The 8178-nt window shown below is 50.1% G+C and overlaps 1 long non-coding RNA gene across 1 annotated transcript; it reads right to left on the bottom strand.

The window, feature by feature from the left end:
- Positions 1 to 1319: 1319 nt before the first annotated feature.
- On the bottom strand, positions 1320 to 7762 carry LOC147997032 (uncharacterized). Its single transcript, XR_015652831.1, has 2 exons — positions 7559 to 7762; positions 1320 to 5308 (listed from the first exon to the last, which is right to left on the bottom strand). It is a non-coding gene; the product is annotated as an uncharacterized LOC147997032 (long non-coding RNA).
- Between the last annotated feature and the right edge of the window lie 416 nt (positions 7763 to 8178).

The raw sequence follows: 8178 nt of genomic DNA, 5'->3' as shown, positions 1-8178 counted from the left end.
TTCACACACACACTCTACATACACACTCTCACACACACACTCTACACACACACACTCTACACACACACACTCTTCATACACACTCTTCACACACACACACACACACACACACACACACACACACACACTCTGACAGCTGAGAAGTAGGAGGCTCAGACTCTTTTGAACAGGGAATCTTCAGTTTTGCTTCATTTTCCCATGTTTCCATGGGTTGTTTGTCAGAATGTGAGCAGCTGTGACAGAAACTTGTCCTGGTCTTTGGCTTCAGGGTTGGTTTTTTCTGCGTTAAAACAGTCTATGGAGCCTATGAGGCCTTCTCTGCTTCTCTAGGAAGGCCCAAGTTTGAAAAATCCTTGGGTCAGTAATCCCTCGTAGAGATCTGGGTTAACCCTTCTATTGAGGGGGAAACCGAGGCCAAGAGAGCACTAGTGATTTTCTTGAGGTACTGTGGTAAGACTGCATGATGGACCTTTCTTCAAGGCCTGTTCCACAAAGGATCCTTGCCAGCACGAGCTATCCTGCAAAGTTTTTCAATTTAATTCCCATTGGTGCTGAGAAAGATACCTATGCAGACTTGATGTCAGACCATGAGGTCTGTCTGTCTTTCTTTCTTTCTTTCTTTCTTTCTTTCTTTCTTTCTTTCTTTTTCTTTTCTTTTTTTCGGAGCTGGGGACCGAACCCAGGGCCTTGCGCTTGCTAGGCAAGCGCTCTACCACTGAGCTAAATCCCCAACCCCAGGCCTTTATTTATTTATTGAGGTTTTTTGTTTGTTTTTGTTTTGAGACAGGGTCTCCACTTTGTAGCCCTGGCTACTCTGAAATTCTCTATGTAGACCAGGCTGGCCTCAAATTCACAGAGGGCCACCTGCCTCTGTCTCCTGAGTGCTAAGATAGAAGTCGTGAGCTACCGCACCTGACCCTGACCACCACGCTTTAAATGTAGACCTTGTTACTGGCTGTACAGGCTTGTGCAAGTTTCCCTCCCCTCTGAGCCTCTCTTACCTGTGGTGTGGGAAACTGCTTTGCTTCTAAGGCTGGGAACAATTGGTAGAGGTGTGTGTGAGTGCCGGTGGGAAGCCCTTGGTGTGCTACAAACGACTGTTGACTTGTGTGCTCTGTACTGATTCTTTGTGGGTATCAGGCAGGGGGTTGGGTTAGGTTCATTGGCTGAAGATGTCCCTTACTAATAAAGCCCTGCTTAGAAACCCTGGGTTACATTTCCAGCTCATCATTTGGGGGGAGGGAGAGCAAGATCAAAATTGAAAACAGGAGGCCAGCTTTTTACACAAGACCCTGTCTCAAAAATCAACCAGTCATGTCGGGCCTTCAATCCTTTATTTCCAGCACTCAGGAGGCAGAGTCAGGTGAATCTCTGAGTTCCAGGCCACCCTGGTCTATCTACAGTGAGTTCCAGAACAGCCAGGGCTACACAGAGGGACACTGTCTGCAAAAACAGACAAAATAAATCAGTTGTTCAATCTACCAACCTACTGAGCATCTGCATGGGATTTGTTTTTTCTTTGAGACAGGGTTTCTCTTCTGTGTCCTGAAACTTGCTCTGTAGACCAGGCTGGTCCACTCCACCTGCCTCTGTTTCACCAGTGTTGAGATTGAAAGTGTGCGGCACCATGTCTGACCTTCTGTTTGCGACAGAGGCCACGTTTCACCTCTTGCCGACCCTCCTGCCCACTCTTGCAGTTAGTGCTACAGATGTCCACTGTCACACCCAGCCTTAGTTCAGGATTATTGAATGTCAGAGCCGGATGGACCTCTGAGGACGTCTGTGGGGGAGGATTCGGTGTTAGCTGTGGAGGCTGCTGATATCCCAAGAGCATTTGGTGTGGAGCCAGAGGGAGACTTCTAAGGGGGTCCTGTTCCTGGGGCTCTGCGCTTTGTTAACAACATCAGTTATGCCCACTCTCCACCTCACAGGGCCATACTGCCTCAATCTGACACCGGTGCTGTTCACTGGAGAGCAAGCCTATAGTTTAGAAACTGGAAAACTTGGATTTGTAAGCTTGGCTCAGCCAGACCCTCAGGCCTAAAAGGGTGAGAGTCTTGGAATGAATATCTCCTGAGGTGGGTAATCAAAGCTAGGATTTTCCTTGGCCACTGTGGAACAGGAAAAAAGTTAGCATTCAAAGTCATGGCAGGCCCTGACTAGTCAGCATCTTCTGGGTAGGAAAAGTACAAGCACAAAGAAGGCAGCTCCCCACTCCCCAGGGTCTGAGAGAAAAGCGGTTGCTGTTGCAATGACTTTGGCAGTGAACCTACATCTTCCTCAGCTCAGGACAACAGCGTCCAGTACGTCCCAGCCCTGGACCAATTCTGTGTCAGCTCTGGGTGGTGAGAGTGGAGACAGCCAATGAAAGAGCCAGGAGCCTGTGCGATGGTCCTGCACCAAGCTGGAAATAACCAGACGTCAGGCACACGTGACCGTTTCCATGGTGACCTCCCTTAGCAACCCTGTTTATGAACTCGGGAAAATTCCATCCAGCCTCTAGCCTGAATTTTCTTCTTACCTCTCATCCACCTCCTCCTGTTCCAGCACAGAGATAAAGTAACTTGAAATGTTTAACCCGTTCTCGTTGTGCGCCTGGCTCCAGTGAGCTCTAGGGTTCTAGGAGGGATTGGGCAACTATTGGTGATCCAGGGCCGAATGCAACTCAATAGCCAGCCTCCTGCTAAAATCCAGTGTGCCCCACTCTGCTTAGTGCTGGAAGAGGGTGGGTAGGCAGGTGGCCGGAGACAGTAGGACAGCCACCACTTACAGGAGCACATCTCTTGAGCCAGAATCACAGCTTCATAGCTCCGTCCCATTTCAGTGATGAATAAACTGAGTCAGAGACGTGGAACTCTTGAGTGCAGAACTTCCTGAGTATAGGATGTACATGGAGGAACCAGCCTGGGACCATGTGTGGGGGACTCTTGGGGCCTCTGTGTGTAAACCTTCTGTGACAGCCAAGATGGGGTGGACAAGTGTCAAAGTACACGTGTGGAAGGTGGGGACATTCAACATTCGGGCTGAGTAGAAGGAAGAGCAGTCCCCAGGCCTCTCTGGGGCTCCGTGCCCACCGTTCAGCCTACAGAACTGGTCATACCGGAATAATGATATATTCCTGTCTGATTTCTTCAGGCCACAGTGCTGGCTTGCACTGGGCAGATCTGTGGGAACCGGCTGAAACCTAAGGGAACCTTTGAAAGTCCCCAGCACCAAGTCAAGGCCACACCAGGAATAATTATGTGGTTGACCCAGCAGCCTTGTGCAGAATTACATCATCAAGCTGAGACTGAACTCAAGGAAGACAGGGAGCATTTTAACTGTTAGCTCACAAGCAGTGATATAAACGAAATAAAACACAGGTTAACTCAGAATGCATTTGGTGGGGTTGGTGTCACACTCTGTCGGGGAGCTCTGCGGTCGGGGAGAGCAGGCCAGACAGGTCCCCACTGTAGCCAGCACTCTGACATCAGAGCTGGATAGAGATGCCCTAAGAAGGCACAGCTGAGGGAGGGTTTGGCTCGTCTGAATGGTGGGGTAAAGAAGGAAGAGGGATTGAGGAAGAGTGACCTCTGTGACCTGGGCCTTCTAGCCAGGCTCTCTTTGACAGCTGAAGGCTTGGAGTACAACAGTCATGGAAATTTCCATCAGTTTCCTTTCTCAGTATTCAGTTCTCAGCCCCACCTTCTTCTTAGCCCTGCTGGTCTAGAGTCCTTAGTCCTTAGCTGAAAGGGCTCAGTGAGTTGGGGTTCAGGGCGGATGGGGACAGCTGCTTCGCTCTCCCTTCCTCCTACTGGCAGCTGCTCACCGCTTTCCTGGGGCATGAGGTGCCAGGCTGGAATGAGCCATCCCCAGAAATCCTGCTGCTGCTCATTCTTTGGGAATTTGTCTGTCTGTCCAGAAGCTTATAGGGGAAGAGTGACATCTGTGAGCATTTACAGCTGCTTGGCCACAGTATCCAGAAGACTAGTCTGGAATGAGCTCTGGTCTCAGGGTAGTGCAGCTGAGTCTCCAAGCAGAATCAATGACATGTAGTTGGGAGGGCCCTACCCTTTGTCCGTTGGTGAGGGCTGTGGTCCCCCTTGGCACAGACTTCCTTTTTATTTTTGTACAGGAGCCTGAGGCTTTCCTGACACAACTTCCGCCCCAGAGAAAGCAAGCAAGCCAAGAAGTTACTATTGACCCACATGGGAACACAGAAGTCAGTCAACAAACAAGTCATCATCCCAGGGAGTACGTGCTGGGCAGAGACTGTGTCACTGTGGTCATCATCCCAGGAAATGCGTGCTGCACAGAGACTGTGTCACTGTGGGTGGAGCCGAGGGATGCCTGGAGGTCAAGAGTCCTTGGGAGGAGTGATGCTCTGCCTGTGACTAGAATGACTTTGCTATTTGAAGTTCTGTGCTGGGGCAGGAGTTGGGGGAGGGCAGGGAACATTCCAGGCTTGTTGAATCTGGACAGGGCCAGCATGAGGACACAGGCGGCCTCCATAGCCTCTTCCCTCTCTGTCCTATAACCTTTCGCTCTCCTAACTTCAGGACTCCATGTTTTTGGTCTTGGCTCCCAGCGCTGTTCAAAAGTCAGTGCCTCCCCAGATCAAGGGTGGTCCTTCTGTGTAGGTAACAGTGTCCTTACTCTGTGCAGGTGCCTCGGAGGGAGCCCTCACTCCAGGCCCCATGTCACTTCCCTTGTTCACCCCAACGCCTGGACCCCCAAACCAGTCTTGTAAATTGTGAGGGCGTGGACCCTTTCTGTTCTGCCCAGGACACTTTCCACTCTGGCCCCTCATTGACTCCCGTGAGTCCTGCTTATTTCGTTTGTATTTGAGACACAGTGCATGTAGAGGTCAGATGACTTGTAGGACTCAGTTCTCTCCTACGAAGTAGACAGGGAGGAACTGAACTAGGGTCAGTGGACTCCGTGGGAATGTCCTTACCTGCTGAGCCACCCAGAGAGCCTGGAAAATGTGACTTTTGGGTGGCAGATATATCCATTGTAAATGAGGGGCATGGATTCAAATTAAAGAATTTCAGGGCAGGGAGAAAAACGTCAAAATTATCTTATGGAACTCTGTTGCAATGCAGGAAATCTTCAGACTTGAATGATGCAGTCACTGGGCTCCTGCGGCTTTCCATATGGAGGGTGTCGTGGGCTTCACAGACCCACTTTGCCTCAAGCCCAGAACAGCTGGGCCCTATATCCATCACTGCGGCCTCTGGTTCTCACCTGGCAGTGTCTTAAACACACCTGGCCAAGATCCCGGACATTTCTTTCCAGAAGACTTGCTTCTGTAGGATGACATGCAGTTCTATGAAGAAGGAAGAGGGGTGTGTGGGGGTGGGGCGGGGGTGGACAGGTGTGCAGTATTTAATGAGCATCACGCTGGGGCTGGACAGTCTGGGCCAACATAAATATCCTCCAGAGATCTTAAGCAGGTGACTGAGCACATCAGGGACACAAGAATGCGGAAGTAAGCCACTTCAGAAGCCTCGCTATTGCTTTAGGCCATTCCAGAAGGTCCATTCAGCAGGCCCCAGAGGCCCCAGCATAGGGGAGGGCTGGCCAAGTACCTCCCTCCCACGGTGCCTCAGATTCAGTGGAAGGACAGCAAGAGCTGAGCCACTCTGGAGAGTGAATGCTGATCCTACACTCCACCCACTCCAGCACCCCAGAGGAAAGAAGAGTTGTTAGCTTCAGACACTGGGCAGCACAAAACCATTCCGGCCTATTCTGGTGGGATATCCATTCTCAATGCTGCTACTCCCTCTGGAACCCGCCCACTCCCAACCACCCCTGAACTCAGCAACAGCAACGAACTTTGGAGACCCTCTATGGTAGACATACTATGACTGGGTTTAATCTCCATCCTTGTGGGACACTTCTGGACCATTGTCCCATCACAGACACCTCCCACACCGGGTCACAAGCATACTTCCAGAAGCATGAACTCTTTCAACCACTGTTCTTGTATTTGCTTATTTATATGCTGTTGTTATTGCTGAGATGAAGGCTCGCTATGTTGTCCAGACTGGTCTCAAATTCCTGGACTCATGTGACCCTCTTGCCTCAGCCTCTGGAATGCCTAGAAACTACAGGTGTCTACCACAAGCCCTGGCTGTGTGTCATAAATCTCAAAAGAGCTACCATTCCAGTTTGTTTTGAGACAGAATCTCTGACTCATGCTGGTCTTGAACCCCCTAAGTAGGGAGGATGACCCTGAACTCCTGATTCTTTCAGTTCCATCCTTCAAGTGCTGGGATTATAGGCCTGGGCCATCATGCCCAGTTTCTATGGTGCTGGGGTTTCCTGCATGGTGGGCAAATATTCTACCAACTAAGCTATACACACCCCTCCTAACTACCTCCTGCTACACCACACACACACACACACACACACACACACACACACACAGCTCACTCACATAGTCATTCCTCAGTACACGGGAGCTCCTACTATGTGCTTGGTACTTCTCACACAAAGAAACAGAACATTGGGCCTCAGTTCTTGGTCTAAGAGCTCTCGGTAGCCTCTTCCTCACAGGGTTTTAATGAAGGATGGAAGCTTTGCACAGGGCTCCCGTGTGTTAGAGAAGTGGGATACACTGGTTAAATGTCATGTTCGCGGGATGCCAGAGGGACCAAGGGGAGCCTGGCAGCTAGCAGCCAGGGGAGAGAAAGCTAGTTACTCTTCATCCAGTACCAACGGGCCCAAAAGAGACTGGAGGGAAAACCCTAGAAACATGACCTACTGGTGTGGACCCAGTCGGGGCTGTTCAGGGTTTGAAGCTGGAGAGGGTCAGAGCCACACCTCTGGAGAATGCCATCTTGCTTTCTGTTGTCAGTCCTCATCCCTTATCCCTTGGTACTACCACTGTCTCTACAGCCAGGCCTTCTAGAAAGCTCTACAGACACTGCAAGGCCTACAGCTAATTACACAGTTACTAAACAGCCAAAGGCTCTGAAGCACTCAGGGCGGGGTCACAGTCGGGTTCCTCCAGACACCTCCTCCCCCAGGAGGCTTCTAGTTAACTTGGAATCTTTCCTATACTTTTTCATTTGTAGAAACAGGGTTTCTCTGTGTAGCCCCACCTGTCCTGGAACTTGCTCTGTAGACCAGGCAGGCCTAGTACTCAGAGATCTGCCTGCTACCATTAGCCAGCTATCGTTCCTAATTTTTTTCTTTTCTTTTTTTAAATTTTTATTTGATATATTTCTTTACTTACATTTCAAACGTTATTGCCCTTCCCAGTTTCCTGTCCATAAGCCCCCATTCCCTCCCTTCCCCCTCCCCCATACGGGTGTTCTCCCTATACATCCCCCTTATTGCCCCCTTTTTTTAAAAATTGACTTTTAAAAATTTATTTTATGTGTGCTGGGAGGTCAGAGGGCTGCCTCCTCACTCCTGTGGGATCTAAGGCTTAAAGTCAGGCCCAGATTTAACAGCAAGGGCCTTTAACAGGCTCAGCTGTCTCAGGTGCTGTCAGCCAGCCCCTTCCTAAAAAAAAACACTAGAGGAGGCAACAAGAAGGCCCAGTGCCTGCTTCTCCTTCCCTGGTTACCTCAGCTCCTGTGGCAGGTTGCTGCTCCCCTCTCAACTTGGGATCTGCAATGACACAGTCAGTTTCCATTCCTGGGCCCAGGTTCTCTGTGTGAAGTGGGCCTCCGTGACTGACTTTTACCCTCTCTCCAGGATACATTAGTTAGCTGTCCAGAGCCCCCAAAGGAAACAAGGCTTTCTCCCATATGACCAACCTCTGCTTCCTTCGTCATTTCTGTAGGTTTTTTTTTTTTTTCCTGCAGTGGGAGTAGCCCAAATTTGTGCTGCAAACTTAAGAGGTTCACATTGTTCCAAAGATCTTTAAAAAAAAAAAAAATCAGCCCTGGGAAGGTGGGTGAGTGGATGGGAACTGCAAATTCAGTCTTCTGGAAACAAAGCTGTTTTCTTTGAATAATCTCCTCCCAAGCTCAGCCCTTCCCCCTCTTCCCCGCCTACCGGAGCCTTACAGATAAAATTCACGGGATGGGACCTAGTAGCACAGGCTTGGGAAGAATGAGTGCCAGTGGACTTGCTCAGTCTGGTCCCTGTTCCCAGCGCTAAACTAAGAGAAGTAGCCATTCCTTTGCCAAAGCCTGATACGCCTTTGTACCCTGCAAGGGCTGGGTGGACTGCAGTGTTCTC

This window comes from Rattus norvegicus, chromosome 1, assembly GCF_021556685.1.
Source record: "Rattus norvegicus strain SHRSP/BbbUtx chromosome 1, alternate assembly SHRSP_T2T, whole genome shotgun sequence".
NCBI classification, from domain to species: Eukaryota; Metazoa; Chordata; class Mammalia; order Rodentia; family Muridae; genus Rattus; species Rattus norvegicus.
This window is presented reverse-complemented; position numbering and strand designations above follow the sequence as displayed.